The sequence below is a fragment of the Bubalus kerabau genome, chromosome 19 (genome assembly GCF_029407905.1).
Source record: "Bubalus kerabau isolate K-KA32 ecotype Philippines breed swamp buffalo chromosome 19, PCC_UOA_SB_1v2, whole genome shotgun sequence".
NCBI lineage: Eukaryota > Metazoa > Chordata > Mammalia > Artiodactyla > Bovidae > Bubalus > Bubalus kerabau.
The window spans coordinates 46,079,027-46,104,473 of record NC_073642.1 but is presented as its reverse complement, the minus strand read 5'-3'; the positions used below and the strand labels follow the sequence as shown (position 1 = coordinate 46,104,473).

Genomic DNA, 25,447 nt, shown 5'->3' with positions numbered 1-25,447 from the left:
TCCAGCCGACTTGGTGGATATAAGTGGCTGCCCTGCCTTCTCCCACCTCTGCCCCATCCTGCAAGAATGGTCAGGTAGACATCCACTGGGGTCACACCAGACCCAGGGCACGTCAGGAGCTGGAAGCAGTTCTGGGCTGTGCCTGGCAGGACTGTGCCTGAGGCAGACCATCACCAGGTTGGCCATGAGCTTCCAGGGTCAGGAATCCACGTGCCCCCAGCCAGCTGTTTGAACTGATTGCCCCACTCAACTCCCTCGTAAGAACATTCTTCACCTTCCCCTCAAGTTCAGAAGTCCCACAGAGGAATTTGGGCTTTCCAGGTGGCACTAGTGGTAAAAAACCTGTCTGCCAATGCAGGAGACATAAGAGATGTGGGTTCGATCCCTGGGTCAGGAAGATCCCCTGGAGGAGGGCATGGCCACCCACTCCAATATTCTTCCCTGGAGGATTTCATGGACAGAGGAGCCTGGCAGGCTACAGTCCATAGGGTCGCAAAGAGTCAGACATGACTGAAGCAACTTGGCACACACAGAGGCATTTACTCCTCTCAGAAAAAGGCACTTATCCTAGGTAGGTTAAAAAAAAAAAAAAAAATTAGTGGTTACTTCAGCTGCCTTCAAGGAATTCACCATGTATGGAGAAGGCCTTGAAACTCAACAACTGGCTTTTAGAAAACCAGAAGGCTCATCTTTGGATCCCTTGTTCTGTGTTGACAGCGGGTCCTCCTTTGGGGTGCGAAGGCACAGGCTGGGGTGCCAGTCATACTTCTGGGCAATTTGACGCCACGTGCTCTGTGTCACCAAGACTGTGATTCAGCCGCATGCTTGCCAAGGCTCGTTCATGTTCACAGAGGGGTGAAACTGCTCTGTAGGCACTTTTCAAAGCAAGGGCTCTCCACCTCCTGGAGGAAAAACCAGGATACACCAGAGATGGGGCCGCCCATCTCTGGTGTATCCAGCCGCCCAGGGGAGGGGCTGTCAGAGCCAAGACCGGGCGGTGTTCAGCTCTGTGTCTGTTAGATGACTAAAGGAATAACAGAAAAACCATGAAGCAAAGCTGGTATAAACCCTAAAGCCCATACTTTCCCATGTAGGTGCTCCCTGCTCTTTTGCTTCTGAGTACAAAGGAGTGATGCTTGTGGGGTCCTCATGAGGAAGCCTGGACTTCCACAGAGGTCGGCTGGGGACAAAGAGGCCCGGGCACCCCAGGGGCTTGCCCTCCCTCTGCCTCTATGCACAAGGTAGGGGATGGCCTGGCACCCTTTGAGGGAATGATATCACTGTACCTGGGCTATTGCTGGAATTATCAAATTTGTGTTGGCTGAGACCCTCAAAAGAGTTTTGGGGTTTTTGTGTTTTGTTTTGTTTTTTTTTTTTCTTTTCACTGTGCTCCGTACAAAGAACAAAAGCCAGCCTGCTGACAGGTGCTAAGGGTCTAGGCTAGATGAGCACGGTCCAGCTGCCCCGACAGAGTGGACAGGCAGCTCCCCACACTGCGGGCTCCACAGTGCCGTGGCATCCTCTCCACTTCAGCTGGGGCTGTGGGTTGGACAGCAGCTGCCAATACAGTTCTCCACCCCTTCAGAGAGAGGGCACAGGCATCTTGGCTTGGGATGGCTTTTTTTTTTTCTCTTTTCTTTTCCCTTCCCTTTTCTTTTTTTTTTTTTTTTTTTTTTTGCCTTCTCTTTACTTAATCTATGTGTCAACCTGGCTGGTGGAGACCAGAAGCCAGAGAGGGTGTGGCTCACCAAGTGGGGGTGGGGGGGTGAGGGCTCAGCAGGGAGGCCTGGGTGAGGAGCGGCTCCCTGACCAGCCCACAAGGCAGGCAGATCCTGCTTGTCTCCCTGACACTTGGTTCCCCAGGATCCAGCTGGGAGATACCTATACGGCAGGAGGGAACAGAGGCAGGGGGAGACAGCAACATCAACAGTGTATGAGACTGATTACATTCATGGCTAAAGCACCAGAGTCTGTTGGATCAGAAATACAGAAGGTGTTGGAGCCCAGCTGGATAATTCAAGTTTGCTCCTGTGCTGGGGGCCAGGGCGTCCCCATGGTGGGATTTTTTACTTGCTGGGACCTTCCACAGAAGTGTGTTTTGACCATTCTCTGAACCATAAACAAAAACTCTCATGGTAAACAGCTTTCAAAGACAGTTATCTCTAAAAGGAAATTGGGACTTTATTTTCCCACAAGAAGTTCAAGGAATTGTGATTACTCAGAACTCCCTCTCGACATTCTTGTGAACATTTGAGAAATTCCCAGAGCCTCCTGTTGCCCCAAGAGCGGGAAGCCAGGGACGCACCAACTCACACACAGCCACGCAAGTGCTTTTGGGCTCATAGCAACTGCATAAATCATTGCATAACTGCAATTGTGAGTGTGTTTACTTTGATAATGGGAGGAAATGCAAATAAAGAAGTAATGACTTCAGGTAAAATTATGCCTAGAAAATGACTTTCTATTCTCTATCTCTCCTGTCCCCTTAAAAGTCCTCCTCTCAAGATCTCTTCTCCAGGAACTTAGCTCCCAGAGCGGTTTTCCAGGATTGCTAAGGGACATATGACAATCTGTCATTAACTCCATGAGACCTCTACTTGGGGGCTCAAAGTTTCCCTCAGGCCCAGAGATGGATGCAGGGACTCTCCAGGCTAGAAGAGCCTCTGGCCAGCAGCCAACTTCCAATGCAAAGTGCAACTCCAGTCATGAAAAAGACCTGAGAAGTCTTGCCAAGTGCTGAAGACTCTGCCAGAAAAGACGAAAGGGCTTGCATAAGCCTGCCCCCATCTCCTCATGGAGAGAGCCAGCTCAACTTGTTCACCTATAACCATGGAGGATGAGCATGTGGGGCCTGGATGTGTCCAGGGGAGTCTGATAAGGGGGCTGCCAGGAGCCTAAAGAGGGTATCTGCTCACATGTCGGCTGCAGCAAGCAGGAGGGAACAGCCCCCGGACAACAGAGAATTCCAAAAAATAAGGCTTTCCAGGATTTTCTGTGTAGGTGAGCTTTGCAGGCAGGTGGGCATATGCCTCGATTTCTTAAAAATGGTATGCTTTTAAAAAGAAATATAGATGGAAGGAAGGAAAGAAGGGAGAGAAGGAGGGGAATGAGGAAGGAGTGAAAAGAAGGAAGGGGGAAGGGATGGAAGAAGGAAAGAAAAGGAGACATAAAAGTTCTAGATCTGTGCAGTTTGATATAGTAGCTTCTGTTCACATGTGACTGTTGAGCACTTGACATATGGCTGATCCAAACTGAGATATGCTGTAAGCTGGATTTCAAAGACTTAGCATGAAAAAAGAATGTTAAAAAATATTTTTTGATCAAGTACATACTGAAATGATATTTTGGAGATTTTGGATTAAGCAAAATATATTAATTATTTTAATAATATATTATTAAAATCAATGTCACTTATTTTCCACCCTTTTTAATGTGCCTCCTAAAACCTTTACATGCGTGGCCTGCACTCCGTGTATACTTGCTGGGGGGCGGGAACCATCCGGTGCGCAGCGCGGCAGTGGAAAGGAGGCGGGGCCACAGACCCAACGCTAGTTCCCACCAAACTGTTCAGGCCTTTAGCCCCGCCCCTTTCCCCAGACCGAGAGTAACTGGCCCGGGCTTGTGATGCCTTGATTCCTACATTCTCCACGTGAGATCCAAGCATCTCCCTGGAAAATCCTTTCTGTTTTAAGCTGCTAGTTTCTGACCTGCTTGACCTTTTAAAATCCTCAGCTTCATCTGAAGGCGCGCAGGGGCTTTCTTGCACTCTTGTTTGAGAAAGCCGGTAGGTGGCTGTGTGATAGTAACGGAAACTTTGAATAGGATGTGTGAGTCGTGGGAGGGTTTTGTTAGGCCTCAGTGGAGCTGAGGCACTGGCAGACGCTGTTCAAGTTTGAATCCAGGTTCAGCAGTAAATATTTAGGAAAGTTTTTAAAAGTGGTACTGGAGAATATCATAGCAACATTAAGGAAACATTTCTTCCAAAAGTATACCAGTTGAGCGCCCTGTCTATGCCTGAGAGTTCATTGGGTGAGGATTTCCGCAGGCTGTGTTGGACCCTGGAGGCTGGAGGAATGGCTGGGTGTGCGAAGCAAATGGAAAGGATCCAGGTGCCAACAGCCCAGCTGCTCAGCTTCCCAGACCTCCAGCCCATGTGTGTACCTCAGTCATAATTACAGTAGTTCAGTTACACATTTTGCGTTATACTTCTTTCTCGAAAGTGCTCATAAGCATTTTCCATGTTACTTCTCATATACGTTTAGTACTCAAGTAAGATTCCACCAAGTGACTAGCACTTTGTAAACTTCAGTGGAACATTTAAACAGTTTCAAGCTTTGTTCATTTGAATAAAATAGCAGGAAAATGCAATTTGCTTTCCCTGCTGTCTTTTCTCTGGGATTTATTTTTCTTGTGATTAATTTTCAGGAAAGAAAGAAACTACCGTGTTCAAGGGTCTAAATGTTTTTCTACTTCTTCACAGATATTGCCAAGGTGCTGTCCAAAAGGCATGTATGAACTTATATTGCTCACAGTGATGGATGTCTGTGCTGAAGTTTCTTGCAGCTTTGCCAGGATTGAAGTGTTACAGCATATATATTTATATTTTTTACAGCTTTTAAATTTGTAAATGTATATATAAATGTGTATATATTTTTTCAAATGTAAATGCTGTAAAAATGGAAACTGAGATTTTTGAAGCTCTTATAAGCAAAATATTTATAGACAAGTAACACAAAAAATACATATTATATATGTGTGTGTGTGTGTGTGTATTTCCTGCCTGAAAATGCCAAGATATTGACTTGAGCATTTCTGGACTTTACATGCATTTCTATTTTTAAATTGTTCTGCACAGGGGCTTCCCTGGTGGCTCAGTGGTAAAGAATCTCCTGCGATGCAACAGACATGGGTTCGATCCCTAATCCAGGAAGATCTCACATGCAGAGCAACTAAGCCTGTGTACCACAATTACTGAGCCTGTGCTCTAGAGCCTGAACCGCGACCACTGAGCCCCTATGCTGCAACTCCTGAACCCTAGAGTCCTACTGAGCTCACGCACCCTAGAGCCTGTGCTCCATAACAAAAGAAGCCACCAAGATGAGAAGCCGGTGCCCCGCAACTAGAGTAGCCCCTGCTGGATGCAACTAGAGAAAAGCCCACACAGCAACAAAGACTCAGCACAGCCCCAAATAAAATTGCTCTGCACAGAAGATGTGTCTCCTATCCATTTAGGAATACATTCAATCATTTATTTATATCAATATGGACTTGTTTTAGACTTTGGGGTATAGTCAGTACTACTTTATTTATTGTACTGCTCAAACTTTTCCGCTTAGCCATTGGGAACTCTGTCAGTTGACTCCTGTGCCCCTTTGCCATTTCTCTATCCATGTGTTTGTTTTGTGAGCACTTCCTTTCTCTCTGGCACTACAGGATGCTTCAGTTTCATCTTGTATATTTCCCACCTCAGTCCTGGAATCAGACCATTCTCCAGGGAGCCCTGGTTCCGGTTATAAGAGAATGATTCTAGAAACCAAGATTCAGGTACTTGGTGTTGCTCATTGCTACTAGAGTGTCATTTCCCAGGTAACAGAACAAAGATAAAAATGTGTTTACTAGTCTATAGATAGACATCCATAACTATTTCTATATGTAACCATCTGTGTCTATATTAAGATAAACATGAATTCTTTCTTTGCCTTACTCTACTCCAGTACCACATGGATCATTCTAGCCTTGCTTATCTTTCCACTCTGATTCTGATGCATTTTAAAGACCTCATCCCAGGGAGGGCTGATCACCCCTTTTGAAGAATTTCTTTTCTAGAAGCATGTTGTCTGTGAAGTGGGGAGGAAAAGTCATGCCTAATTTCTGTCAACAGAGAGGGGGAAATATCGTCTATTGGCAAAAAGTTTTAAATGTCCTTAATGTTATCAGTTGAATCTGTTGCTGATGGAAACACAGCAGTCTGCATAAGTCTCCAAAGCACAAGGTCTACACAGGCGATTCCAGGTCCAAGGCCTGGCTGACTTTGCTCCCAGCATCTCCCTGTTAGCACAGAGCCCCAGTAGCTCCTGACCAGAACCCACAGGACGATCCCAAACACAACTGTCCACCTTCCAAAGTCACTGCTTCTCAGTGTTCCCCTCAAAGAGGTCGTGTCTCAGGCCAGGGGGGCTCCCCCAGCTTGGCTCACTGACATTGGTCACCTCAAACTGCAGCTTACCAGCATGATGTCCCACAGAAAGACTGTCCACGTCAGCCCAATGGTGCTCAGGGAGCACCTCAGTGCCTTCTTGGCCTGGCTCCTCACCCTCCAGGAGTTGTGACCCTCCCTTTGACACAGACATATGCAGCAAGTTTCTCCCTCCCTTCTCAAGCCCTTCATGGGATACGTTTGGCCATATTGGTGTGGGATTCTCCATCCAAGCAGGCACAGACTCCTTGTGAAACAAAGTTTATATTTAATTACACAAGTAGTGATAAATCGGAACATTTTCCATGGGTTGGCTCTGTTCAGAGCATTTTGCTTCTATGAGTTTAATCCTCATTCAGTTCATTTCAGTTGCTCAGTCATGTCCTACGCTTTGCTACCCCATGAATCTCAGCACGCCAGGCCCTGTCCATCACCAACTCCTGGAGTTCACTCAGACTCACGTCCATCGAGTCAGTGATGCCATCCAGCCATCTCATCCTCTGGCGTCCCCTTCTTCTCCTGCCCCCCAATCCCTCCCAGCATCAGGGTCTTTTCCAATGAGTCAACTCTTCACATGAGGTAGCCAAAGTACTAGTGTTTCAGCTTTAGCATCAGTCCTTCCAATGAACACCCAGGACTGATCTCCTTGCAGTCCAAGGGACTTTCAAGAGTCTTCTCCAACACCACAGTTCAAAAGCATCAATTCTCTGGTGCTCAGCTTTCTTCACAGTCCAACTCTCACATCCATACATGACCACTGGAAAAACCATAGCCTTGACTAGACGGACCTTTGTTGGTAAAGAAATGTCTCTGCTTTTCAATATGCTATCTAGGTTGGTCATAACTTTACTTCCAAGGAGTAAGTGTCTTTTAATTTCATGGCTGCAATCACCATCTGCAGTGATTTTGTAAGCCAAAAAAATAAAGTCAGCCACTGTTTCCACTGCTTCCCCATCTATTTCCCATGAAGTGATGGGATCAGATGCCATGATTTAAGTTTTCTGAATGTTGAGCTTTAACCCAACTTTTTCACTCTCCTTTTTCACTTTCATCAAGAGGCTTTTTAGTTCCTCTTCACTTTCTGCCATAAGGGTGGTGTCATCTGCATATCCGAGGTTATTGATATTTCTCCTGGCAATCTTGATTCCAGCTTGTGCTTCTTCTAGCCCAGCATTTCTCATGATGTACTCTGCACAGAAGTTAAATAAGCAGGGTGACAATATACAGCCTTGACGTACTCCTTTTTCTATTGGAACCAGTCTGTTATTCCATGTCCAGTTCTAACTGTTGCTTTCTGACCTGCATACAGGTTTCTCAAGAGGCAGGTCAGGTGGTCTGGTATTCCCATCTCTTTCAGAATCTTCCACAGTTTATTGCAATCCTCATAACAAGCCATTATTAGCCCTATCTTTTTAGAAAAAAAAAAAAAGTAAGGCTCATTGAGATTTAGTTTTGTGCCTCTTACACAGCTAATAACTAATAAAACCAGAATCTACACTAACCATGGCCATACATACTGCAGCTAAGCAATACACTGATGCAGGCTCATTGTCTAAAAATAAGTATTTAAAAGTCCCCAAGCACAGAAATGTATATTCTCTCTTTGTCACACCCTTCCAATTCTTCTCCTCCTCTTCCAATTCTTTTCCTCAGAGGTAACATCCTTCTAGAACTGTTTCTTTTCTTTTTGTCCATTTGGCTTGTGAGATCTTAGTTCCCCAACTAAGGATGGAACCTGTGGCCCCTGCAGAGGAAGCATGGAGTCTTAACCAATGGACCACCAGGGAATCCCCTAGACCTGTTTCTATGTATGATATAGTCTTAGGATTTGGGAGGGTCTTTAAATACATGTATTACACTATATGTGCCATGCTTTTGACTTGTTAGTTTCATTTTTCAATATGCCTTGGAGGTCATGTCCTGCCAGCATATGTAAATCCACCTCAGCCCTTCAAGCATTTTAAGGATTCTATGGTGTGAACGTCCCATAAATTATTTATCTGGTCTCTGATTGATAGCCATTTGGGTTGTTTCTAATATTTTGCTTGAAAACCACAGTGTGTTGAACATTCTTGAATATGCCTTTGTCAGAATGGCAGAGGGCAGATTCCGAGGAGTGGAATTTCTAGCTCAGGGTGAAGTGTTAGTGACTCATTCTTTGTGACCCCATGGACTATAGCTTCCCAGGCTCTTCTTTCCATGGAATTCCCCAGGCAAGAAAACTGGAGTGGGTTGCCATTCCCTTCTCCAAGGGATCTTTCTGACCTAAGGATCCAACCTGGGTCTCCTACATTGGCAGGCAGATTCTTTACAGTCTGAGCTACCAGGGAAGCCAACTTAAGGTAGTGTAGTAATAGCAAGCTCAAGGTGAATCTACATTTAAATTGTTGCTACTGCCTAACTGTTCTCCAAAACGATTGGGGTGATTTTTCACTTCCCTCAATGGTGTTTGAGATCACCTGTCTTTCCACATCCCCACCAACACTGAATAGCAGCGATCCTGAACATTGTTTGCTAATCTGATGGGTAGAAAATGAGATCTTCCTGTTTGAATTGGAATTAACTCTGCTTGAATTTATGTTTCTAGTTCCCTCATTGCTCATCTATTACTAGGCTTTGGATTTCTTCTCTTATCCTGTGCAAGCATTTGCACCCTCCCCAGTAATAATCTAAAATGACTCTTTAAAACTCTTTGCTGATCTCACCTTTGAGCTTATGTACATTCTGCTAAGAATGCTTATCAGTTCTTCCCAGCCCTTCCTGGAGCCCCTTTGGGGCTCCTTTCTCAAGGATAAACTGTTCTGGAACATGTCAGCAAAGCTTGCCTTTGGAAGGTTGTGGACTTTTGTCACAGTTGTGACTCAGCCCCTGTCCCTGCAGTCTGCGGCCATCCACGTGGAAAACGCTAATTCCCTACGCAAGAACCCGCCACCCACTCGGCCCTCGGCCAACAGAAGTACTTGCTTGGCATTCCTCCCACTGCTCCTTTGCTCCTGCCTGCCCCTTTACCTCAAAATGCTGGTGTAAAGAGAAGACACCCACGGAAGCTGAACCATTCAAACACTACAAAATTATCCCATGAGAACACATGGATATTTGCTTAACCTCTGCAACCTCTTTAGAAATGTTCATGCATAAGCATGCATATATTTACATATTTTTTTAATGCAAATGGAAGGAAACTATACATTGTATTCTGTACCTGGCTTTTTAAAAAATATTTATTTGCTTATTTATTTGACTGCATCATGTCTTAGTTGGGTGCTTGGGCTCTAGAGTGCGCAGGCTTAGTAAGGGTGAGCTGGCTTAGTTGCCCCTCAGCATGTGGAATCTTTGTTCCCCAACCAAGGGTCAAACCCAGGTCCCCTGCATTGGAAGGCAGATTCTTTTAACTACTGGACCACCAGGCAAGTCCCTGTTTTTTTAAGTAACAACATATCTCCAAGTTCTTTCTGTGTCAGTATACACAGACCTTTTTCATTTTGAATGGTCTTAGTATTTCATTGGTGTCATTATTTATTTATCTAGTCTCCTATTAACAGACATTTGGGTCCTTTCCACTTTTTTACCACTACACACAAGGCTACTACTGTGAATGTTCTTGAACAAACATCCTTGTGGACATGTGAAGATGGACCTGCAAGGTCAATTCCTAGAACTGGAACTACTGAGTCAAACAAAAGAAATGTGTACTTTGATAGATCTGCTGTGCCAATGTACCCAACCATCTAGGGTCATGGAGAGGTACTTCCCAGATGGTCCAGTGGTTAAGACTTTGCCTTCCAATGTAGGAAGTGTGGGTTCAATGCCTGGTTGGGGAGTTAAGATCCCACATGCCTTGCCCAAAACACAAAAAACATAAAACAGAAGCAATATTGTGACAAATTCAATAAAGACTATAAAATGGTGCACATCAAAAAAAAAAAAAGAGTCATAAAGAGAGGGCTGCCTGTCTGCTCTCTCATAGGGCTTCGTTAAACTTACAAACCTTCTCCCATCTCGTAGGTGAAAAATGTATCTCATTGTAATCTTTGCATTTTTCTAGTAATGGCTTAGGAATGTGTTTCAAGCATTAACAAGTCATTTGTATTTATTTTTCTGTAAACTGCTTACTTATATCCTTTATGAACTATCCTGTTTGTTAATAGGACTTCCTCATATATGAAAGAAATTAGTATTTTCATTATATATGGTATATTATTATACCCTCCAGTTTACTATTTATCCATTATTTGTAGGCTTTTTATTATATATTTGTTGTTTGGTCGCTAAGCTATGTCCAAATCTTTTATGACCCTGTGGACTATAGCCCTCCAGGCTCTGCTGTCCATGGAATTTCCCAGGCAAGAATACGGGAATAGGTTGCCATTTCCTACTCCAGGGGATATATGAGACACAGGGATCGAACCTGCATCTCTTGTGTCTCCTGCAGTGGCAGGCAGATTCTTTACCACTGAGGCACCTGGGAAAATTTGCTATCTTATAAAAGGTTAGATTTTCAATATGCACATTTGGGTGGACAAGGATTGATTTCTGTACCTCATCCTCATTTTTGCATTTCAGTCCCCACTCCCTTGAGGTGGCAGACACTTGATCATGGCAATCCAGAGATTGGCTGCTTCCCTCATCCCCTCAAGGTTCCTGGGGGATCCTGAGCCCAGGTGGGCTTACTCAGGATGTGGGATGGGGCCTGAGCTCATTCGATCCCTCAGGCCCACTGTCCATCTGGCATCCAGAGGGATTCCCTGCCCTTACTTCTTGTCCACAAGGCCCTTCTGAGGCTGTGCTCTCCTCCCCGGTCCTGCAGTATAGGTGGAGTGCACAGGACTCCTCTGCCTGACACCCCACTTGGCCCTTCCTAACCTGGACCTTTGCCGCCTCCTCTCGGCTCATCCCAGAAAACTGGGTCAGGACCCCTTTCTCAGGGCCCCACCAACATCTATGTATATCTCACAGACCCCCGACTCTGCTCCCAAGCCCAGGATGCTGACAAGCCTTGCTGTTCCTCCTCAAACAGTTCCCCTAATCTATTCCTGTGTCTTCCATTCCTCTGAGGAGCTGGAATTCTGGACCACAGAGATCAGGAAGACTTTTTATACTTTTTTCTCCTTTTTATATTGTCACTTCCCTTCCCTGAAGCAGTGCACACAGAGAATGGCCAGAAATGTGTGAGTGTGTGTGTGCATGTGTGTGGCTCCCAGAGAGAGGAGAGGTCAAAGCTTATCAGGAATTGCCAGGAGAAAAGAAAGCAAACGGGTATTAAACCCTGCCTCTCCTGACAAGTGTTGCCGGCCCCTCTGGCTGCCTCAGGCCTGGACTCCCTCAAGCCCCCAGCTGACACCATCTGGGGCTTCTCTGGTCTGTATGCCTGCAGTGTCCCCTTCCCTAGAAGCCCTTTGCAGGTGGTGGGGGGTGGCCTGTCTTCCTCTCCTCGGTGGCATCCAGCCCTGTGGGCCTTGCACATCTGGGCGCTCGGTCAGGTGCATGGCGCTGAATCACCTACTGGTCATAACAGGCCGGGCTTTTTTCGTCCTGGGAGCTCTCCAAGAAGGCCAGGATGGGTGGGGTCCCAATGAGGAGGGTACTTAGGGTGTCCCCCCAGACGAACTCCCTGGCTTCTCAAGGCTTTCTTCAGCGGAGCTCCAAGGAACGAGGAAAAACGCTTTTCTCCAGAGAACTCTGTCTGCAGATAGGCCCTCCTCGCTCATTTGTCTCCCCAGCCTCTCTCCCTGCTTTGTTGGGGTTTCATCAGGCCAGGGAGCTGGACGGTGTAAAATAATCTCAGACCTGGGCTGCTCAGGATGGGGAGCTGCAGGGGCTGAGCCACAGGGAAGGTACGAAGACATGAAGCTCCATTTGAGCACAACTGAAATCATTCCTCACAGGGTTTTCACCCAATGCTACCGCAGCCCTGGTGCTGCCATCTTTACTTTGCCTCCAGCCAAACCAAAGCTCTACCTCTAAGCCTTCTGGTCATAAGGGACAAGGTGTCACATTTCCCGAAACTGGTGATTGCTGTAAAATCCAGCCATCTGCACTCAAGAGGCTCCTCCCCACCCAGCACCCCTTCTCCTTGCCCCTCTTTCACTTTTCTTGACAGCACCAATGCTCAGGATAGTGCAGACGTGTCCTCAGCTGTCTCCAGGCGCCCAGCCATTTTTAATTGTCCCCTCCAGCATCCTCCATGAGCTCAGCCCCCAACCTGATCTAATTTTTCTGGTCCATTACCCACCTCAGTGCCTACTACGTCCAAGGCCTTGAGGCCTATAGATCTTTCTTTAAAAAAAAAAAAAAGTAATTGGAGGATACTTGCTTTACAATATTGTACTGGTTTCTGCCATACATCAACATGAATCAGCCATAGGTATACATATGTCCCCTCCCTCTTGAACCTCCCTCCTACCTCCCACACCAGCCCACCCCTCTAGGTTATCACGGAGCACCGGCTTTGAGCTCCCTGTGTCACACAGAGAATTCCCACTGGCCATCTATTTTACATATGGTAATGTATAGGTTTCCATGCCACTCTCTCAGTTTGTCCCACCCCCTCCTTCTCTCGCTGTGTCCATAAGTCTGTTCTCTATGCCTGCATCTCCATTTCTCCCCTGCAAATAGGTTCATCAGTACCATCTTTCTAGAATCCTCTCCTCAGTAGCATCTCTGAGCAACATCATCCACCAACAGGCTTGCCTTAGGGCTGAAGGTCAAACTCAGGGGGAAATGCAGGCATTAGTGGAGCCCTCGGAGAAGGCAATGGCACCCCACCCCAGTACTCTTGCCTGGAAAATCCATGGACAGAGGAGCCTGGTAGGCTGCAGTCCGTGTGGTCGCTAAGAGTCGGGCACGACTGAGCGACTCACTTTCACTTTTCACTTTCATGCATTGGAGAAGGAAATGGCAACCCACTCCAGTGTTCTTGCCTGGAGAATCCCAGGGATGGGGAGCCTGGTGGGCTGCCGTTTATGGGGTTGGACAGAGTCAGACACGACTGAAGCGACTTAGCAGCAGCAGCAGCAGCAGCAGTGGAACCCCACCTCTGGCACTTCCTGGATGGTCCCTTGATCTCCCTGGACCTCTTTCTTTATCAGTAAAGTGGTGAAAAATACAGTACTTGCCTTGCAGGGCAATGAGGGGTCCATGGGTATCATATGGGTGCTTATAAAACACACACTATTATTCATAGTATTTTGTGAAGAGCATTTTTCATTGTAAATGATCCTGCCCCATCTATCTAGCATAAATCTCGAGTCTGTCTTTCTTTTTTTGGAGGGGAGATTTCTCTACTATTTTCTTTCTCTTTCTACTACAATTTTTATTTTAATTAGAAAGTGGGGATGGTGGTAGCAGTGTCAGGAAAAATAGTGTAGGATGTGGATGGAAAGACAAATAGGCTATATGGCAGCCTCACCTCCCAAAGTAGGTGTCAACAAATTCAGCTAGGACCAAATAAAGTTTGGAGACCTAGTGCTGAATTCCTGGCCCCTGCAGACACTGACAGAAGTCAGGCCTCCACTCCTGCAGGTGTAATTTGGGTGCTCTCCAGCAGCCTGTGTTAGGAAGGCACCCCCACCCATGGGCACCCTCTCCAGTTACCTTATGCCACATCTGATACACAGGCTACCAGGCGAGTACTGGCTCCAGGAGACATGTGCTGGGGGTCACTGCAGAGCCGGGGTAAAGGAGAAGGTAGTCTCCTGAGAAGGGACAGCAAGTTAGGAGCCCAGAGGACTGGAAGGCCCTGAAGTCATGGGGGTGGTTGGTCTCCCTGCGGGGAAGCAGAGCAAGAGATGGAAGGTCATGAACCGGGAGAGGAAACAGGAGGTTAGGAACAAACCGCAAAAGATTGAAAACACCCGCGGTTTCCATCAGTGTGGGAAAGGCTAAGCTCATGGGAATATCCAAACAAGGGAAAGCTGAGCAGAAGGATGAGAGCTTGTATTATGGATGGATGTGAAATGATATTCAAGATAGAGTATAAAGTGAAAAAAGCAAGATGCAGGTGGTACATAAAATAAGCTACCATTTGTGGTTTGACTATGCATAAAATGTCTCCGGAAGGCATCACAGAAAGTCATTTTAGGAATTTTGTGTTTAATGGTGATGGGGTTCAGGGAAGGCCATTCCAAAACATGACACTATGGTGTATTGGTTATTTTGAATTAAAGTTACTTAAGAAGTAGCCAGCGCAAGGACAGCCACTCTGACCTTCCTTTGTGCCTCTGAGAGCAAGAAAAAAAATCCCCCATTTTGGAGATTTTGTGCCTACTTTAGTCACTTTTTTGGGTCTCATATCTTTGGGACCCTCAGAAATATAAAATTAAATTAAATCTGTTTTTCTCCTGTTAATCCCTCTTTCATGAAAGAGGTGTCTTAGACAAGAACCTCAAAGAGTAGAGGAAAAAATTATTGTCCTTCCTGACAACGGGTACAGAGTCTCAGATGGGCAGGATGAAAAAGTTCTGAAGAATGATGATGGTGATAACGTGAATGCACTTAATTCCACAGAGTTATACACTTAAAAATAATTAAAATGGAAAATTTTTATATTACTTTTAAGTACAATTTTAAACAACCCAAACATTTCATGAGCTGCCTGTGGGGAGAACTGGGTGTTCAAGAAAGAAAGGAAGGGAGACTTCACTGCACTTCCTTTTGTAACCATGGAAATCTTTTCAAAAAAATAAGGAAGGAAGGGACTTCCTTTGGCAGCCAGTGGTTTAAAGACTCTGTGCTTCCACAGCAGGGTACACAGGTTCCATCTCTGGTCAGGGAACTAGATCCTACAACCACGCAACTAAGAGTTCCAATGCCACAGTTAAAGATCCTGCAGGCCGTAACTAAGATCCACTGCAGCCAAATAAATAAAAATAAATATTTTAAAAAAAGAAGAGAAAGCAAACTGATAGGGCCCAAGACAAGGTAAGCCTTGCAGGATGGATGGCTGAGAGGCAGTACAGGTGGCAAACACTTCACTGACAAAGGAACTATTTACAAAGATTGTAAAGGGGGAAGATGGCTGGATGGCATCACTGACTCAATGGACATGAGTTTGGGCAGAGTCGGGGAGATGGTGGAAGACAGGGAAGCCTGGATTGCTGCAGTTCATGGGGGTCTCAAAGAGTTAGCCACTACTGAGCGACTGAACAACAAAACCGGGAAGAGCAGTGAGGGGTGAGAGGGTAGGGGATTGGGTGAGGGCGTGGTACAGCACCTGGGCTTAATAGCAGTGAAGCTCCATGCTCCGACAACTTACTGGAACCAAAGAGAGAATCAGTGCAAGGGGCTACCTGACAGAGGCTGCGACTTTCCTTCCAGGGTCACAGCCAGCCTGGGTGACCTGGCAGGGAGGGCGTCGGGGGAATTAACACAGACCTCCCTTTCTTCCCTCCCTTTGATCTCTCCTGGCCGCTCCACTGCCCAACGGAAAGGCAGCCTGTGGGCAAGGGCGCTGGGCGGAGCAGGATCGGACGCAAGGGTCACCCTCCTCCTGACACAGGAAAAGGGTGGGGATAGTACGTAGGGGGACAGCGGGACAACCTTGGAGGCAGCCTGCCAGGGGAGGAGCCGGCCTGCCTGGGCGTGTAGCCTGGTTCGGCCACTCACCCCCTGGGCCTCGCGGGGTAATGACTGTAGGATCCTAGATGCCGCTGCCAGAAGTACATTTGTTAATGTTGACGCAAAGTGCTTAGAACACAGTGCCCGGCGCAGGGTACACAATGTACACGCGAATTGTGACTTACGTGTGACAGCCTGCCGAGTGGAACCTCGAGCTCCCCGCGGCTCCGACCCAGGCAGAATGCGGTGGGCGGGGCGTCCTGGGAGGCAGGAGGCGGAGCCAGGCGCGAGGGCCCAGGGGAGGCTGCACCTGCGTGTAGCAGGACTGTAGGTCCACTGAGCGCCTCCACGTGTCAGCCCTGAGCTGCGCCTGCAGTGTTCACTCTCACGAGACCCTCACCGCACGTGCCAGCTGGGTGCAGCCGGGTGGAATCCTTGCTCCTTACAAAGGGGGGAAACTAAACTTGTGAGGGGAAGCCCCGGTCCAAGCGCCCGCCGCCGCTAATGAAAACTTTACTCCCAGCTGGGCTCTCACTGCTCCACCCCTCCCAGTTGCTAAGTGTTCCCCCAGCAACTCAGCGCTGCAAGAGTTGCAGATTGTAATATCAGAATTTAGAACAGCCATTATGTGCAGAATTTTCCTAAGCTCACCGGGCACTTATAGAAAGGGTAAATTCTCATTCAAAAATATTGTGGTCAATCGAAAGAGTCGATTAAAAGTGTCCAAAATATAAAATTTATTAACTTCAAAACACAACTTTAAAAAAAGATTTCAGGCAATTTTATGAAAAATTAAAAGTGCTAAGCCCATATTGAAAGTAATGCATTTTTCTCAGAAAAATACCAGGGGCGTGGTACTTAGAGATAGACATAGTTAACATACAGGATTAATATTAAAGTGATGAAAGTATCAAGAATAGTATTTTTCTTTTGTTATTTTAAAATACTGGACTAATTGATATAAATAAGTTTGTTATTTGCTTGAATGTACCTTATCTTTTTAAATAATCTTATTTTGAAAAAGTTTTAAAATAAATTATTTTATAAACCCACCAATATAATAAACACAACTTCTCAGTCAATAAATACTTAAAATTTTTTAAAAATCCGAGGCCACCTCACATTTCAGTGGAAGTGTGGATCCCTTCTTGCTCTCTGTCCCTGCTCCTTCACAAAATGAAAGATTATTTTCATCCCTATAAATCACTGTTCATGGTAAATATAAATGAACGAATGAGTGGACGGCCGATTGATGTATTTGAAAGACAGACCGACCTGGCTGGAGTGGTGATGAGGTTGGGAAGACAGTTTGGGCTGCATGGGAAAGGCTGGAGAGAGGATTGTACCCAAGAGGCAGTACTGTATGCTTTGGGGTTTGGGGTTTGGGACAGAAAAATGTTGTGATGTGACCAAGACTGTAAGGAAGATTTATCTCACCAAGGGATGAGAGAGGTTATAGAAGGAACCATGTCATGGTCACCATTTGGGGGCTCAAGGTGACAGCATCTTTATTTGTGTTTATTTTTGGCCATGCCACATGGCTTGTGGGATATTATTTCCCCAATCAGGGATCGAACTCAGGTCCTGGACCCTCGGCAATGAAAGGGTGGAGTCCTAACCACTAGACCACCAGGGAATTCCTGACATTTTTAGAAGGGCCTGGAAAGGGAGGCAAGGAAACCTGAGAGGTGGTAAGAGGCCTGGTAGGATCTGGTGGGTGCCTGTGTTCGGGGCCTGGGAGAGGGAGGGGTTGGGGGCAAGCTAGCCCCTTGGCAGCACCAGGGAAGTCAGGACGTGGGGAGGAAGTCTTTTCTCTCTGCATTTCTGTTAAGCCCCCTGCTTCCTGAGGGAGGGGGAAGGGTTTCCATCATCCACAGGTCATGACTCAGGTCTGAGGCTGTCACCCCAGCACCCAGAATGGAGGACCAAGGCCACAGCACTATCACCTCCTCTGATCCTGGCGCTGTTTCCAGGGAGAGGCTCTACCCTGTCTTGAGTGGCTGGTGGGGAGCATCAGGCCCTATCTTACAGTCTCGGGACTTCTCCTACGCAGGTGGACCCTGGCCAGGACACCTGTCCAGACATGGTTTTTTGTCTCTCAGCATATTTCCAGGATACCCCGTGGAGAACTTCTCCACCACCTGCCACCATCCTGCTGTGCTGGAACCTGAGGGATTGAGGCAGCACTGGGAATCATCCCAAGATGATTCTAGATCATCTCTCCCTTGCTCTCTGCAGTCCTGCCTCAGGTGTCAAAGTTCAAGTAGAACTGGATATCAGGGAGAAGTAAAACAAACCATAGAGGAAGTGGCCAGCCTCCTGTTGGCACACACAGAAGGCATGCGGGGAAAGAGGGCAAGGGGCCACCCAGGAAGCTTCTGATTCTGGTCTGCAAGGCCAGTCCTGGCCAGATGGGGTCTTCATCAGCAAGAATGTAGACCAAGTGGTCAGCAGCCCCTTCCCACATCACATGGATAATCTATGATACATGTGAGCTTCAGGCTGCTCCTCCAGCCCAGGGGTCAAGCCCCTTGCCTAAGGCAGCCTCAGTGCTAATTTTCAAATGAACCTCCTGAGTGATCAAAGGATGAACACCTGTTCCTGGCAGAGAGAATGGGGCTAAACCATGGGCATTTCATTCACTCAACACATTTATGGAGCACCTGTTAACGCACCACACATTGTGTAGGAGAGGGGTGGGGGAGGAGGGGCAGAAATCCCAGTGAACAGAAAAGAGAAGGTCTCTTATGGAATGTACGTTCTTGTGGTAGAAGATACGTGATAAACAAATATCTGCTCAGTCACTTCAGTCGTGTCCAACTCTTTACAACCTATAGATTGTAGCCCACCAGGCTCCTCTGTCCATGGGATTCTCCAGTTATCTAAGATAATTTAAACAGTGGTGTGGAGAAGGAGAGAAATGAAAAGTGTGCAGGGAGTACTTAGAAATGATGGTCAAAGAATGAACGTTTGAAGGAGATAAAGATGTCACTGGTGGCTCAGTGGTCAAGAATCTGCCTGCCAATGCAGGAGACACAGGTTCAATCCCTGGGTCAGGAAGATCTCCTGGAGAAGGAAATGGCAACCTACTCCAGTATGCTTGCCTGGGAAATCCTATCATGGACAGAGGAGCCTGGTGGGCTACAGTCCATGAGGTCACAAAAGACTCAGCACGACTGAGCCACTAAACAGCAAAACAACATACTGTGAACTGTGAGCACTACCTAGATTTCTAGCAGTAAATTCCTCAATGAACCCTTGAAGGAAAGACCATTGTGTTAAGGGTTTATGATGCACACGGGGTCAAGAGTGCCAGAAGCTCTGACCTTCCAATGGGCCTTTACTTTCAGGCTGGATGGCTGGGGAGGATAAAGGAAATGGTGGTGGGTCCTCCTACCTCAGGGGGTTTGAAGCTTCTGCCTGCGTGGGTTATGGTACTCTGGCTGCCGGAGGGGAGACCCTAGCCAGAACCCAGATGGACCCCCTGACCGTCCCCAGTCGCCCCCAACAGTGGGAAGGGTTTGCTCCTGTTCCTTTCTGCATAAGCACTGAAGTCACGAGCTATGGGCCAGTGTTTCTCTAAGTAGGGCACGGTCCTCGGGGAACACTTGAGGAGATGGTGTATACTGGGGGCCTCCAGGGGTTTTGGTGTCATTGCTGGGGAGTGAAACAGTATAACTGAAAGTGGGGTTTGGCTGCTTGCTGCTCAAAAACCGATAAAGAGGCAAGGTTGGTGGAAAGGAAAGTTTGCTTTATTTTGGGTGCTGGCAACTGGGAGGAGGGCTGACACTTGTCCAAAGGTTGATTGAATCCCCCTGCACTGAGAATCAGTGGGTTAGAGTTTTTAGAGGCTGAGGGGGCAACATGTAGAAACAGCACAGTCAGCTCAGACAGTTATTTTGAGATTGGTCATTGGTGGTCTGATCAGCATCAAATACAGTTAGTCTTTAGTTCCAGGGTTGTTTTGTTCCCATTTCCTTGAGGCCAGTTCTGGGAATTGTGGCAGCTAATGTCCCGGCTACAGTCTGGTCATCATAGAGTTAACTTCTTCCACCTGGTGGGGCGCTCAGTCTATATAGGACAGCTCATAGGAAATGGCTCAGAATATTATCTGTAACCCTTGAGAAGGATCTAAAAGGTCCTTGACTTTGCTTAATGACTATAGTAGTATTTGATCTCCTTTGATAGTTTTCCTTTGTTTCTTCACCTCTCTGATTAAACTTATTCTTTGACTAAAGTTTTTCCACTGACAAAAGGCAGGCTGAGGATTGGGAGGGTGGGCCCATAGGGTCCTGGCTCTGTTTAAACAGGTTGTTATTGGAGGCTTGGACTTCAGAGTAACCCCTGGCTCTGCCTGCCTTCCAGAGTTTCAGCAGAGTCTGGAATCATTCCAGGGTCAAAGGCAATGCACCTGCCAGCGCCTGTGCCGCTTTCTTTGGCCACTGAAGCCCAGGGCCAGCAGCAAGGAGGTGGGAGCCAGGGATGGGGTGGAGAACGGGGCCAGCGAAGGCCTTGGGACAGGCATGGGGCAGGGGAGGCCCTTGAAGTGCTGGGCAGCAGGTTCCTCAAAAGCAAAACCACTTGAAACACCTCATCTGGGCCAGCTGAGGCCCCTGTGGCCAAGTCCCCCATAGCCCAGGACACTTCTGTTGTAGAAACCCTCGGCCAGTGAGGACAGCCACTGGCCGGTGATGCCCAGAGAGGCGTCTCCCCACCTACACCCTGCACAGGGTCTGGGATGGCTGAGGGCAAGGGGCTCGGGGGCTGACGGATGAGGGGGTGACTCTGGAGTGACAGCCACTCCAAGGCCTGCCCTGGGCTCCGGGACCCAGCCCCGAGCTCGGGCCTCCCCGATGTGGCTCTGTTTCCCTCTTCTCTATCTGTTCTCAGCTCTTCCTCCCCACCACCCCCCCGCCCCAACCCCCCAGTGAAGGCAGACTGGGAGGCTCGCCTATCCTGGGTGGCTGCCAACATGCTGTAGAAGGCAGGGGCTTGGCAAGCACACAGTGTCGCCTCTGTGGGAGCAGTAGGCTAATTATATTTCAGCTGGCGGCCGTGGCTTGGAGGTGGCCGGGAGTTTCCCAGCTCACTGGCTCGCTGGGCCTCCTGTGGTAAACACCGCGAGGAGGTGTGGGGACAGAGGGCGGGGAGGTGTGGGCAGGAGCTCAAGACAGGCCTTGAAGGGGAGCCAGGTGGGGCAGTCCGACCAGTCCCTGGTTCCAACTAGGAACCTCACTTCGAATCCTGGGCCATGGGGCAGGTCCAGCCCCATCCAGGGCCCAGGGTCCTACTGAGGGGGTGGGTAGCCCAAGATCCGCCCAGCTGGGATATGGTAAAGCCAGATGGAATGGAATGCTTGGGGAAGGCCCGGAGAAGAGGCCTGATGGAGAATGTACTGTCCGCCTTTCCTTTTCCTACAAATCTTGGGGACTTTCCTGAGGTCAGGACTATTGTGTACAGCCATGCAGGTGTGGGCGGAGGTATGAGTGGGGACCCATCCAGCTGGTTTGGGCTGTGACCATCTGGATGGGGGGGTCGCCTTTATTTCAAGTTCACAAAGGCCCTGTGCCGGCTGGTGCCTGGTGCCCATGGGTCAGGGTCAGAGGGGGTTACTCATCAGAGAGGAGCCCTGGGCACTGGGCAACCCATCCCCCAAGACCAGTGTGGCACTTTCAGGACTGAACGTCTGGCCTGGTCGTTAGCGCTTCAGGATCCTGGGGTGAACTCTCAGCCTAGGTGGTGAGTGGCAGGTTGACTGAGTAGCTGGAGGGCCCTGGGTGAGAAAGCCCAGACCCCACCCCAGGCTGTGTGCTTCCACAACCTCCCCTTGTTGTTATTTAGTTGCTAAGTCATGTCTAACTCTTTGTGACCCCATGGACTGTAGCCCACCAGACTCCTCTGTCCATGGGATTTCCCAGGTAAAAATACTGGGTGGGTTGCCATTTACTTCTCCAGGGGATCTTCCCGACCCAGGGATCGAACCCACATCACCTACATTGGCAAGCGGATTCTTTACCACTGAGCCACTAGGGAAGCCCCATTCCTCCCCTACCTGTGAGCTAACTTCGGCCACTGTGGCAGGTCACATCCTAACCAATCATATTTCATCCCAAGTGGCTTGAGTCACACACGATTGCCATGAGGGGTGAGTCTGTGGAAGTGAGGTCAAGAGTCGCTGTGGTACCTGCGTCTGACCTGGAAAATATAGACCATGAGGCTAAATTACCTGTCAAATGAGTCTGCTGGGTAGGACCAATGATTTAAAGTCATGCCTATCCTTACACAATTCACAAACATGTTTAGGTTTACAAACAGTAATCTCGAAGCCCTATGTACTCAGTCAACAAACATTTAGTGAACACTTCCTGGGTCTCACTTGCCATTGTGTCTGAAGACTCAGTGGGGAAGCAAATACACCCTGTCCTCACTCACACTCTGGAAAACCAAAAAAACCGAGAAAGCACACCAACAAAATAATGGCAAATGGCAATAAATATTAGGGAGGAAATAGCCAAAGCCGAGAGCCATGATCCTACTTAAGTGTGGAAGGTGTGACTGAGCTGGTCTTGCTTCACCTGTGAAATGAGATAATAAAGAACCCACCCAAATCCTTGTTAGGAGGGGAAAAAAAGAAGCTTTCAACTACCTCCAGACCACAAGCCCAATTAAGAACCACCTTCCCCACACACCTACTCCCACCTGTGGCTGCTCACAGAGGCGCGCCTGCAGGGGTGCTCTGCGCTGATGTGAGGCCCACGGCGTGAGGGACATGAGGCACGTGCCACCTCCCCATGGGAAGGGAATATCAGGGCTCTGTCAGCTCGGCAGGAGGATTAGCAGAAAAGGTGAGGGGGCGGAGGTTGGTTTTGAAAGATGAATCCAAGTCTGCAGGCTGGCCAGAGCAGGCCTCCCCAGCTCTGAGTGCAGAGGAGAAAGCAGGAGGGGGCGGGTCCCATGGGATGGGGCTCAGCGGGCACCCCGAGGTGGGGAGGCCTTGGCCTGGGGTGCCAGCAGCACCCCAGGGGAGGTGGGGTTCCCAGCCCTCACTGGCACCTCCTCTCCACCGCCTCTGAGGCTCCTACGGGGCTTTCCCATGCTGTCAACCTGGCCAGATGCCCGCGGGGCAGGGACCAGGTGGGGTTACAAGGGTGGAAGGCTCTGGAGAGGGACTCCTGTGAGGACTGGCTGCTTCTCTGGCCTAGCCACCGGCTCCTTTGTGGAGAGCACCAGGAGAAATGCTGCTTTTCCGGAATTTCTGGCCGTTAACCCAGAAATCCGGGGGTGGGGGAGCCTCCAAGGAAGAGGAAACAGGCTCTGTGTGTGGAGCTGCCCCTGGTCTGGGTTCGGCCTGAGCACACAGGGAGATGGTTCCTAAATTGAGAATCACCTGGGTGGGGGGGCTGGGAGCCACAGTCCCTGTCCTTCCTCCTCTGCTTTGAGATCAGAACATCTAGGCTGGAACCTAGCATTGGGCAACTGTAACAAGCACCTAGGCAATTCTGATGCAGGCAGCCAGGGGCTTCAGAGCCCTGAAGTGGGGCCTACTGGGGCCTGGAAGCCACTGGGAGGCTGGGAACTGGAGGCTCACTGTGGGCATGGCAGCTCCCAAGAGCCCAGGACTTGTCCTTTGATCCTTATCAGTTCCATAGTCAATTCTGCCACAAGTTCTCAGAAGGGGTCTTTTTCTCCCTGCCATCCCCACCGGCTCCAACTGCATGTCAACAGATAGACTCTAGACCCTGGAGTCTCGAGAGGCCCCACCCCAATACTCTCAATAACATTTTTCCCAACCAAAAAACAGCACGAACAAAGCAGACGTGAGGATTTGCGGCGGTCTCCGGTCTGATAAGCCAAGGCTGAAACGCATTTTGCCTACCGGTCAGTCCTCAGCCTCTTGGCACTCACAGCTGATAGAGATGGTGTCAGCTGAACATTCCTGAAGAAAGGCTGGAAACCACCAGGCAACAGAGAGAGCTCCCAGCTGCTAAGAACCTGGAGGCATTAGGGCTTAACGTCTCTGCTCACCCTCCACAGCTGTTAGACCACAGATGCGGCAGGTGGGGGTAAGCGGCCGGAGGGTGAGAAGGTCAGAAGAGGATGGAGCGGTCCCAAGGGGGATCTTGGGCGGGTCAAAGACATTGCCCTCTCTCCAGGGTCACAGGCACACAGCGCTTGTCTGAGGGCAGATGGGCCTCATTTCAAAAGCTTTCCGGCCTCAGTTAAGTAACTCATCTTCTCAGTTAAGTAACTCATATCTCCTGGGTTCTGACCTGCAGTCTGAGGGCTGCAGGGCCTGAAGGCAGACAGGCCACAGGCCTATAGGCTTGGCCCCAGAGCCCTAAACCCCTTCTGGCCTCTGGCTGGTGAGAGCCAATAATGGGCCAAAAGGATAAATGCAGCTCATCCACCATGAGGTCAATTCTTCCTTGAAATCAGAAGGCACAATTACTCTGGCTTGCTGCTTATTAGGCCTTATACCTCATTTGGTCTATGTCCCAGTTTGGAGGCTTAAGGTGAAAATGGCCTTCCCAGGTGGCACTAGTGGTAAAGAACCTGCCTGCCAATGTGGGAGACATAAGAGATGAAGGGTTCGATCCCTGGGTTGGAAAGATCCCCTGGAGGAGGGCATGGCAACCCCCTCCAGCACTTCAGTACTCTTGCTTGGAGAATCCCCATGGACAGAGGAGCCTGATGGGCTACAGTCTACAGGGTCACAAAGAGTTGGACACGACTGAAGAGACTTAGCATGCACACACCCAAGGTGGACATAGGACCTTTTCACCTACTTTATGTCACTTTTTTTTTTTTTTTTTTTTTTTTGGCTGCTGCACATGGCTTGCAGGATCTTAGTTCCCCAATCAGGGATCGAACTTGGGCCCTGGGCAGTGAAAGCATCAAGCCCTAACCACTAGACTGCCAGGGACTTCTCACTGCCATGTTATTCTTCTCCAGTCAGCCCCAGGCCAATCCAGAAAGCTGAGTTTTCAAACACCTGTCTCTTTTAGGGGCATCCAGGGAGTCCCTGGGCTCCCCTTTGTAGGTGCAAAGATGCTATGGGACTTGGAGTTTGGAGCTGGGTGAGACTGGATGTGCTGGGTTTCACAAGGTGAGGGCTGTGTCTTCTGGTTGATGGCAGCCCCGAAACTGGGAAAGATTCCACAGCCTGGCTTTGAGTCACCAGCTACCACCTGTGTGACCTCGCTCATCTCTCTGAGCCTCAGGAGCCCATGTCAAATGGGCATGAAAACATCTACCTCATAGGATTGCAACTGAGAGAGTCCACGGGGTAGAGTTCATCTGTGGTGCTGGTCTGAGGGCTGGTACACAGGAGACGGTAGGGGAGTGCTCCCACCACCTCTGCTGCACCAGGAGCCAGAGCCCCTGGGATCCCACTCCTCTCCTGAGCAAGCATGGTGGCATCACGGAGGCGGCGGCCGTAGGAGAGGAGAGCTGGGGACGGGCCACATTCTCCTCAGCCCCTCAGCGCAGCAACCCCGAGTGGTGGTGAGGGGAGGGGCGGGAAGAGCTGAGGGGTCAGGCCACTGAGAGGCTTTGGGCATCACTCGATTCTGCCCCGGACACTTCCCATGGCCCCCACCCCACCGCCGTTCTCCTCTGCAGAGGGCAACCCTCACCCCTGCCTTGTGCCCTGTGCCCCTGGGCATGCAGGGCATCAGGCCATTGTGACCAAGGGGT

The 25,447-nt window shown here is 48.9% G+C and overlaps 2 long non-coding RNA genes across 2 annotated transcripts; one reads left to right on the top strand and one right to left on the bottom strand.

Moving 5' to 3' along the window:
• Window positions 1-520: 520 nt before the first annotated feature.
• LOC129634377 (uncharacterized) lies at window positions 521-16,287 on the bottom strand. The gene is made up of 3 exons (XR_008705599.1): window positions 15,937-16,287; window positions 13,790-13,961; window positions 521-902 (listed from the first exon to the last, which is right to left on the bottom strand). It is a non-coding gene; the product is annotated as an uncharacterized LOC129634377 (long non-coding RNA).
• Window positions 3,640-5,147, top strand: LOC129634378 (uncharacterized). The gene is made up of 3 exons (XR_008705600.1): window positions 3,640-3,784; window positions 4,426-4,491; window positions 4,856-5,147. It is a non-coding gene; the product is annotated as an uncharacterized LOC129634378 (long non-coding RNA).
• Window positions 16,288-25,447: the final 9,160 nt, after the last annotated feature.